Genomic DNA, 11,208 nt, shown 5'->3' on the forward strand with positions numbered 1-11,208 from the left:
CTAGTCCGGGGGGGGGGGGGAGCGATGCATCATGCCAGCCAGCTGCCAGACCAAAGGGAAAGGGGGTGGAGAGAGGAGGATGTGAGGTGCCACATCTAAGGGGAAGAGGGAGGAAGGAAAGCAATGGCAGGGAATGGGAAAAGGGGGGTGGAGAATGGAGTGAGTGTGATGGGAGCAAGAAGGGGAGGGAAGAGAAAGGTGGGATGCATGAGGATGCTGGAGGAGAGAGAGAGAAAGTGGAAAAGAGCAGGGGAGAGTCAGAGAGAGATGGGGAGAGAACGAGAGGACATGGAAGAGAGCAGGGGACAGGCAGAAAGAGATGGGGAGCGAAAGAGGGGACATGGAAGAGAGCAGGGGAGAGCCAGAGAGAGATGGGGAGAGAAAGAGGGGGACATGGAAGAGAGCATGGGAGAGCCAGAGAGAAGATGCTGGATGGAAGAGGAGAGAGAGAGATTAGTGGAAAGATGGGGAGAGAAAGAGGGGACATGGGCAGGAGAGAGAGAAGCTGCTGGGGAGAAACTGGGGGAGACCCTAGCTGTCAGACGGAGAAATGCTGAATGAAAGGAGGGAGAAAGAGGGAAAATGCTGGAAGGAGGGGGCAGAAAGAGGGAAGACACTGGACGTAAGGGTAGGGAGGGAAAGAGGAAAGACACTGGAAGGATGGGGATAGAGAGGACATGCTGAATGGAAAAGGGTCGAGAGAGAGAACTGTTTAGAAGGAAGGGGAGATAGAGGGAGACAATGGATGGAAGGAGAGGGAGACAATAGACGGAAGGATTGGGAGAGGGTAATGGGTAGAAGGATGGAGAGAGAAAGAGGGATTACTCTGGATGGAAGGGTAGAAGAGAAAGACATGGATGGATGGAGGGGAGGGAAGAGAGGAGAAATGTTGGACAAGGATGGAGGGAAGGAAAGACAAAGGAAGGAGATGCACACAGATGGAGTGGAAGGGAGAGAGGAGAAATGCTGGACATGGATGGAGGGGAGGAAAGACAGAGGAAGTTCATGCACATGGATGGAGGGGAGACATGCTGGATTTGGATGGAGGGGAAATTGCTGAATTTAAGGGCTGGATTGGAACACTTTGAGGGCAGATGCTGAAACTGGAGAAAGGATAGGGACAGGGCTACAGAAAGTAGACAGGACGCATAAGGACACAGGAGGATGGTGGACATGTTGAGAGAAAAAATATCAAATGGAAAGAAGACACTGGGACCAAAGAATAGAAAAACTAAATGATCAGACAACAAAGGTAGAAAAAAGTATTTTATTCAGAATTTATTAACTGGAATATGTCAGCTTTTGGAAATGTGCATCTGTGATATTTTGCTTGTAAGTTTCAATTTTTCTAGTATTGCTGCATGCTGAGTCTGACTTCTTGAGGTAACTTTCCAGTTTTGCCTTCATATCTGTTGTCATGTGTTTTTCATGTGTAATCAAGGTGCAGTATTCTACTAGTGTGTAGTATTTACAGCCCTTTTTTTGTTTGTTTCAATAGGTTGTGTACTGGTGTTTTAGAGCTCGGTGTAATTACAGTGCTGCTTTTCCACGCATAAGGTTGTAGCTCATTCTGTCCTTGGAATTAGTGCTGTTATGGTTTGCTAAGGTTATGAGTGTGTTTTTGCACAAGTTTGTGTATAGTGTTTTGCAGTGGAGAGATTGTGTATTGGCATTACTGAGGTGGCACCAAAACATCGGAAAGGGAGCCTAAATCATGACACACTACCTCTTGAAGGATCTACATATAGTTGTTAATAAAAGGAGCTCATTGTGAACACTATCCACCCTAAAAGGGTGTTTTGTGGCTCTACATGAGAATTGTGGTATTATGATCCCTTGTTTCATATTGTTGACGGTCTGCATTTTCTATATGGGTGGTATATTGGTGTATTAGGGTCTGCCTAGTGTTATGGTACAGTAAGGTTCTGAGTGTGTTTTTGCACAAATGTGTGCATAGTGTTTTGCAGTTGAGCGATTGTGATTAGTATATGCTTTGAGCAACCACTTTATTATTTGACATATGATACATATCTAATATCTAAATTTAATAAAAGGTATTGTGACTATTTTATTTTTACTTATTTTTTTCCTGTGTTAATTGTGGCTATAAGCTCTGCCCCTGGCTCCACCCCTAACCCCGCCCCCTTTAGCCTCCCCAAACAGTTGGGCCACCGACCGCCTATGGATAGCACACAATTTCATATGCAGAAATTGGAGCACCATTTATAGATTCCAGTGGAGGGAGATAGATTCACAAATTAAGCACAAAAATATGGACACTAGCTTTGTGCAATGGCAGTATTGTAGCTAATGAGGTTAATCTGAGGTGTGATTATTGCAAATTGAAAACTTTTCCCAAAATATGGATACTAGGGGCCTTATTCTATAAAAGTTATGCTCATAAATTTATGCTCATAAATTACGAGCATACTCTATGCTCCAGAATAGATTATGCTCGTAATTTATAAGCATAAATTTATGAACATAAATCATACTCATAAATTAGGAGTATAAATATTAGGAGCGTAAATTTAGGAGTATAACCTTTTTAGAATAAGGCCCTAAGCACTGATGCTATAACACCAATTGTGTGTGACATTGCCGTTATAGAATAGAGCATAAATCGACATGTATGCACCTAACTTCAAGCATGAGCACTTACATCATGTCAAAGGCTGGTGTAAATGTTTGCACCTAAAGCTGGAAGTTGTGCTCCTAAGTGACAGTATTCTGTAACTTACACGTTCAACTGCAAAGCACGCCCCTGATCTGTCCATATGCAAACCCTCTTTGTAGTTGTGTGCTATAGCAGGTGCTAAATTTAGGGGCCCTTTTATTAAGCTGCGGTAAAAAGTGGCCTGCGGTAGTCTGGACACCTGAATTTGGTGTGCGCTGGGCCATCTTTTACCACGGCTGGGGAAAAAGGGCTTTTTTTTAGTGAGGTGGTAAATGGCTATGCACGGGTATTTGCTGCCTGAGCCCTTACTGCCACCCATTGACCTAGCGGTAAGGGCTCACACACTAACCTTGTGCAGTAATCAGATACCACACACTAATATGGCTGTGCTGCCAATTACCAATGGGAATATTCCCTGCAGTAGACAATAGAACAATATTTTCTACCACAGGAAGATTACCACAGGGCACCCACACTAGACCGGCGGTAGTGTTGATTTGGTACACACTACTCACACATTAGCCCCCTTTAGAACAACATCTAAGCTAAAAGCCCACCTTTTTGATGCTGCTTTTAACTCCTAACACTTATTCACTTGTTCAGAACCCTTATTTTATCATCCTCACTTTAATATTCCCTTATCTCTTGTTTGTCCTGTTTGTCTGTCCTAATTAGATTGTAAGCTCTGTTGAGCAGGGACTGTCTCTTCATGTTCAAGTGTACAGTGCTGCGTACATCTAGTAGCGCTATAGAAATGATAAGTAGTAGTAGTAGTAGTAAGTAGTAGTAGTTATGTGCATAACCACAAATTAGTGCCAATTAGCACCAAATTTAACTAATTTAACAATTAAGGACTCCTTTTACAAAGCCACGCTAGAGATTCTGGTGCAGTAAATGCAGCAAAGCCCATTCAGTTCCTATGGGCTTGTCGCATTTGCCACGCAGGAATCACTAGTGCGGCTTTGTAAAAGGAGCCCTAATTTAGGTGTACATTTGGCACTATTCTAGAAATTGAATTACAAATTTTGTGCAGTAGTCAGAAATTTGGGCACGCAAGTTTATAGAATGAAGGAGATAAAGTAAGAATACAGCCACTGAGTGGATCATTATCAGATTCTCATGCAGACATCATATTGGTACATTCTCCCAACATGCCCCCTTGTGATTTGGACACACTGAAGATGAACTGCATAGAAGAATGTCTTTAGAACGTGTTTTGAAAATAGTGATTTGGACCTTTTTGCAAGAAAAAAGTCCATCTGCTTCTCTGTGCCGTTTTTTGGATGTTTTTCTGTTTTGAAAATGAGCCCCTATGTGTATGTAGATAGATAAATAAAAGGGGTTCTCTTATAACTGTGCACATGCATATGCGTATACTTCCCACTGTGCTGGCATATTTTAAATAATAGAATCATGCACATATTTGTTTTGAAAATTATCTCAGGGAATTTGTGCTTGCATTTATACCTGCTTATTACCATGCACAAAAGTTGTTAGTGTATGATCTTACATGTCTATTTTCTAACATGTGTACATAAATGCAAATGAATAACCCCCCCCCCCCCCCCCCCGCCTGGTAATCTTGTTCATATGTAACTTTACACATACTTCAGATGCAAAATTTAATAAATGCCTACTTCTACATATAAAACACTGTTGAATGTGCCAAAACAGCTTTTAAATTGTCTTCAAAGGCGAACCACACCTATACTTGTGTGACCAACTTTGGGTGACCTATAGATGACCTGATGGTTAATCTACATATGTACCCACATATTTTATAGAATGTAGATGTACATCACAACTTCACTTCAATTCTAACCAAACTGCACCCAAAAGAATGTGTACATGCAATAAATGTTTAAGTATATCTAATCTTGTAGGTGCATGGATATATAAAATATAACATAGGACACTTTTATTCTGCATAAGCCTGTACTGTTCTGCAAAGAACACAATAAACCAAAGAACTAGTCCAGTCTAAAGAAATAACAATTTCATCAGACAGAATCAGTCAACATTTTTCCACTAACAATTAATAAGAACATGCTTATTAAAGAGAAACTTTTTAAGTACTTTTCAAAATTGTAAATAATGTCTAATTATTCTTATTTGAGTGGGTAATGAATTTCAAATTCCAAGGGCTTGGTATAAAAAAGAGGAAGTTAGTTGTTTATATGATTTAACACTAACACTTGGAAAATGGAGTAAGAAACAATTGCGAAACGAATAAGAATTTCTTATTACTGGCAATTGTAAAAGTGTTAACGTACACAAGGGAACAACCACAGAAGAACAAAATTCCACAATGACAATAACTGAAGATATAACAGTAGAGATGACAAAGTCAATGAATCAAATCAATATCTTTTATTCAAATCAACTCATTGACTTGACATGGGCTGTGTTTTGGCTGGAAAGTCTGCATCAGGAGTCTTAACAAACTTGCCCCCCCTGTTTACTAAGCCTTGCTAGCAGCTGCCATGTGCTAATGCCGACACAGCCCATTCATTTTGAATGGGCTGTGTCGGCATTGCCACGCGGCAGCTGTTAGCACGGCTTAGTAAACAGAAGGGTTGGTATATGAAATCAAAACAAGTGCAATCACACTCCAAAACTTTTTATCATTTCAAACTCATACAGAACAATCCAACAGCAGTACATATCAAGGAAAATTTGCTCTTTACCTGTTAATTGTTTTGGCAGGAGCATTTCACGGAGCAAATTTTCCTTGATATGTACTTCTGTTGGTTGTTCTGTATGAGTTTCAAATGATAAAAAGTTCCAGTTTGTCTCCTTCCCACGGCGTGCAATTGTGCTTGTTTTGATTTCATATACCAAGTTTGTTAAGACTCCTGACACAGGCTTTCAAGCCGAAACATGGCCCGTGTTGAGTCAATGAGTCAATTTGAATAAAAGATACTGATTTGATTCATTGACTTTTCATCTCTACTGTTATATTGCCAATATACACAAGGGAACATCACAATATGGAATTTTAAAGATTACAGACATTGAATTGTACTCGAGTCTCTATTGGCAACCAATGAAATTTTAAAAAAATACAGCATAATTTTGTCAAATTTGTGAATTGAGAATATCAGTCTAACAGCAGTGTTTTGAATTGTCTATAATCTTTTGAAAATAAATTTTGGGCAGCCAGAATAAACCACATTACAATAGTCCAGTTGTGACCGTAAGTGAGACTGGACTACCATTCGAAGAGTAGATAGAGCAAAGAATGTTCTAATAGTTATTAACTTTCTCCGAAGGAATAGAGATTTCTTTATTAACTGGCTAACCTGATGTTCCACAGTAATATATGCAAGTAAATGGTTGTGTAATTTTCTGAAAGTTGTTTTCCACATGGAAAACCAGCTTTGTATGCAGAAAAACTACAAAACAAACCCCTGCTTCTTGCCACGTATCTGATATGACTGCATTTATTATTGTTATTATTATTATTGTTTATTAAGGGATTGGCTGCCATGGATTGTTACAATAACACAAAATAACAGGGGTCCAGGGGGAATTGAGTGAATGCAGAATATTTGCCTGTCCTCTAACTCTGTTCTGTAAAAGCTACACCCATGCATTGCAGCTTTAATTTTTTAGGAAATCTGATCTCCCTTCACTTCAGAGCATTCACATCAAGAACTGACTTGATGACAGCTTGGATCAAGCTAGTTGGTCCAGATGTTTTAATGATATTGGAAGCCAGCAAACCGGATGATGCTACAATGTAACACTTGGTAACTGAAGCATCAATTTTTAATAGGGAGCATACTGTTACAGTGGGTCTACCAAACTGATATCCCTGCATTACTTATACTTTTATTTTGTGATGCCTAGTTCAATAAGGTCTCTTCCCTGAGGAATATGGTAACATCCTACTCACCTCAATACCAAAAGGCACCAAGAAAAAAAACAAACAATCTCGCCAACTACCGCCCAGTTGCATCCATCCCACTAGTAGTCAAATTGATGGAGAGCCTGGTGACCAAACAGCTCACTGAATACCTCGACAAGTTCTCAATACTACACGAATCACAATCAGGATTCTGCCCCCTCCACAATACTGAAACTGTACTAGTCACTCTACTGGCCAAATTCAAGCAGGAAATAGCTACAGGTAAAAGCATACTTCTCCAATTTGATATGTCGAGCGTTTTCGATATGGTAAACCATAATATACTATTAAGACTCCTAGACCACCTCGGGATTGGTGGAAAGACACTTAACTTGATCAAGGGTTTCCTAACCACCAGAACATACCAAGTAAAATCAAATTCAAACATATCACCGCCGTGGAAAGCAGACTGCGGAGTACCTCAAGAATCACCATTATCACATACTGTATACTCTTCAACATAATGATGATCCCACTGGCCAAAGCCTTATCCAACCAAGGCCTCAACCTGTTCATTTATGCAGACGATGTCACAATTTACATTCCCTTCAGACACAATCTGACAGAAATCACCAACAAAATCAAGCTCGGCTTGAACACCATGGACTCATGGGCAAATTCATTCCAACTGAAACTGAACACAGAAAAAAAACACTGCCTCATCCTCTCATCTCAACACAATAAGTACAATCCCACAACCATAAATACCCCAAACCACACCCTCCCTATCTCAGACAGCCTAAAAATACTCTGTGTCATAATCGACCGCAACCTTACTCTTGAGAGCCAAGTAAACTCCACAACAAAGAAAATGTTCCATTCAATGTGAAAACTTAAATGCCTAAAACCTTTCTTCCCGAGGGAAATATTTCATAACCTAAAACAATCAATGTCGGAAATAATATTTCAAGCGGATGAGTCGGAGAAACTTACTGACTTCACGGTAAACCTGGAGGACGTAATGGGGCAGTTCAGCAAACTGAAGAGTAGCAAATCTCCTGGACCGGATTGTAATCATCCTAGAGTACTGATAGAACTGAAAAATGAGCTTGCGGAGCTACTGCTAGTGATATGCAATTTATCCTTAAAATCGAGCGTGGTACCGGAAGATTGGAGGGTGGCCAATGTAACGCCCATTTTTAAAAAAGGTTCCAGGGGAGATCCGGGAAATTATAGACCGGTGAGTCTGACGTCGGTGCCGGGGAAAATGGTAGAGGCTATTATTAAAATGGTAGAGGCTATTATTAAAAACAAAATTACAGAGCACATCCGAGGACATGGATTACTGAGACCGAGTCAGCACGGATTTTGTGTGGGGAAATCTTGCCTGACCAATTTACTTCAATTCTTTGAAGGAGTAAACAAACATGTGGAGAAAGGGGAGCCAGTTGATATTGTGTATCTGGATTTTCAAAAGGCGTTTGACAAGGTACCTCATGAAAGGCTACAGAGGAAATTGGAGGGTCATGGGATAGGAGGAAAAGTCCTAGTGTGGATTAAAAACTGGTTGAAGGATAGGAAACAGAGAGTGGGGTTAAATGGGCAGTATTCACAATGGGGAAGGGTAGTTAGTGGGGTTCCTCAGGGGTCTGTGCTAGGACCGCTGCTTTTTAATATATTTATAAATGATTTAGAGATGGGAGTAACTAGCGAGGTAAATTTGCTGATGACACAAAGTTATTCAAACTCATTAACTCGCGACAGGATTGTGAAAAATTACAGAAGGACCTTACGAGACTGGGCGGCTAAATGGCAGATGACGTTTAATGTGAGCAAGTGCAAGGTGATGCATGTGGGAAAAAAGAACCCGAATTATAGGTACGTCATGCAAGGTTCCACGTCGATAATACACCTAAACCTTCTGCTCAGTGTGCTGCTGCGGCTAGGAAAGCGAATAGAATGTTGGGTATTATTAGGAAAGGTATGGAAAACAGGTGTGAGGATGTTATAATGCTGTTATATCGCTCCATGGTACGACCACACCTTGAGTATTGTGTTCAATTCTGGTCGCCGCATCTCAAGAAAGATATAATGAAATTGGAAAAGGTGCGGTGAAGGGCGACTAAAATGATAGCAGGGATGGGACGACTTCCCTATGAAGAAAGACTAAGGAGGCTAGGGCTTTTCAGCTTGGAGAAGAGACGGCTGAGGGGAGACATGATAGAGGTATATAAAATAATGAGTGGAGTGGAGTGGAACAGGTGGATGTGAAGCGTCTGTTCACGCTTTCCAAAAATACTAGGACTAGGGGGTATGCGATGAAACTACAGTGTAGTAAATTTAAAACAAATCGGAGAAACATTTTCTTCACACAACACGTAATTAAACTCTGGAATTCGTTGCTGCAGAACATGGTGAAGGCGGTTAGCTTGGCAGAGTTTAAAAAGGGGTTAGAAGGGTTCCTAAAGGACAAGTCCATAAACCGCTACTAAATGGACTTGGGAAAAATCCACAATTCTGGGAATAACATGTATAGAATGTTTGTACGTTTGGGAAGCTTGCCAGGTGCCCTTGGCCTGGATTGGCCGCTGTCGTGGACAGGATTCTGGGCTCGATGGACCCTTGGTCTTTTCCCAGTGTGGCATTACTTATGTACTTATGTAATGGTACTAAGCCATGCAGACTACTGCAACAGAATTTATGCGGGATGTAAAGAACAACTCACAAAGAAACTCCAGACCGCCCAAAACACAGCAGCCAGGCTGATATTCGGTAAAACACGATTCGAAAGTGCCAAACCCCTCTGAGAAAAACTGCATTGGCTCCCAATTAAAGAACGTGTTACCTTCAAAATCTGCACCCTGATCCACAAAATTATCTATGGCATAGTTCCAGGATACATGATAGACCTCATAGATCTACCAGACAGAAATAGAACTGGATCATCACGATCATACCTAAACCTCCACTACCCAAACTGCAAAGGACTCAAATACAAAGCAACCTATGCATCCAGCTTCTCCTATATAAGCACACAACTATGGAACGCATTGCCAAAAGCAGTGAAAATACTCTTCGACCATCTAAACTTCAGGAAATCACTAAAAACCTACCTGTTCCAAAGGACATACCCTACTGACCCAACATAGATGCCTACACTCTGCAACACAGCAAATCCAACGATCATACTGGACACTAACCTTCCCTCTCTTCGACCCCCACTGTGCCTGAAACAAATGCACCGTTATTCAACCACATTTTCACATTGTTTCTATACCGGTCTTGGCAAATGCCTTACAGTACTATGTAAGCCAAATTGAGCTTGCATATAGGTGGGAAAATGTGGGATACAAATGAAGCAAATAAATAAATATATATACTGATTTGCTTTAACATACTCCATAACATGCTTTATTCAATGGATGTCCTGAATTGCTTTGAGTGCACTGTAAATTGTAAGGTATTTCTTATTGTGCTAATTCAGAAATTCTCTGCTTCTTATCTGACATACATGCTGATGGTAAAATGAGGAATAAATGAAGGGTCCTTTTACTAAGGTGCTGTACAAAAGTGGCCTGCGGTAGTTTGGACGCGTGAAGTTGGTACACGCTGGGCCAATTTTTACCATGGCTGGGAAAAAGGCTTTTTTTAATGAGGCAGTAAATGGTTGTGCGCTAAAATCAAAAGTAGGGTGTGGCTATTTACTGCCTGAGCTCTTACTGCCACCCACTGACCTAGCGATGAGGGCTCAAATGTTGTTTGGTAATCATGCAGTGTGTGCCAATGTGGCCTGCACTGCCAATTACCACCAGGAACACCCCCCACGGTAGAAAATAGAAAAATATTTTCTACCGTGGAAAATAGCATGCACCAACTTTGAAATTACCACCGGGTTTCTGAGCTACCCCAGTGGTTGTGTCGATTTGGCATGCACTACCTGCGCATTAGCCCTACCGCTGCTTAGTAAAAAGGCCCCTAAATGATGATGTCCACAACCTGATGAATTGCTGAGCATTTTTCTCAATCATTTGTGCAGGTTAATGTTGTGGAGGAGTGGCCTAGTGGTTAGAGTGGTGGACTTTGGTCCTGGGGAACAGGGTTTGATTCCCACTGCAGGCACAGGCAGCTCCTTGTGACTCTGGGCAAGTCACTTAACCCTCCATTGCCCCAGGTACAAATAAGTACCTGTATATAATATGTAAGCCGCATTGAGCCTGCTATGAGTGGGAAAGTGCGGGGTACAAATGTAAGAAAAGAAAATGTGTGTTTACCTTCAGAACACACCTCCTGCAGGAAAAAATATCCATATTAAGGGTCAATCCAGTATATGGTGCCAAATTGCTTCATGCTAAGTGCAAATTTGATAATGGCATTAACACGACCAGATTCCATGACAGAATACTAGGGTAATTTATCGGTTAAATCTAGGACAACCTTTTTGCTGTCCTAACTTTACCCAAGCAGTTATCTGAGTGCTGGTCTGAATATCAGCTAGCACCCTGATAATTTCTGGCACAGCATTGAATATCCAGTTCTGATTCTGGCTATGGCAGTCAGCACTATAAAAATCAGTGACCGCTACAGGCCGAATATTGGGTCCCAGATAACTAATGTTGAATTGAACTGTTCCCCTGTTGCTTTTTGATAATCTTCAAAGCTATATGATTACTTTTTTCACAGT

At 41.1% G+C, this 11,208-nt stretch overlaps 1 pseudogene; it reads left to right on the forward strand.

Moving 5' to 3' along the window:
- The first annotated feature begins 2,281 nt into the window (after nt 1-2,281).
- LOC115471462 lies at nt 2,282-2,411 on the forward strand (annotated as a pseudogene).
- The last annotated feature ends 8,797 nt before the right edge of the window (nt 2,412-11,208 follow it).

This window comes from Microcaecilia unicolor, chromosome 5 (assembly GCF_901765095.1).
Source record: "Microcaecilia unicolor chromosome 5, aMicUni1.1, whole genome shotgun sequence".
Taxonomy (NCBI): Eukaryota; Metazoa; Chordata; class Amphibia; order Gymnophiona; family Siphonopidae; genus Microcaecilia; species Microcaecilia unicolor.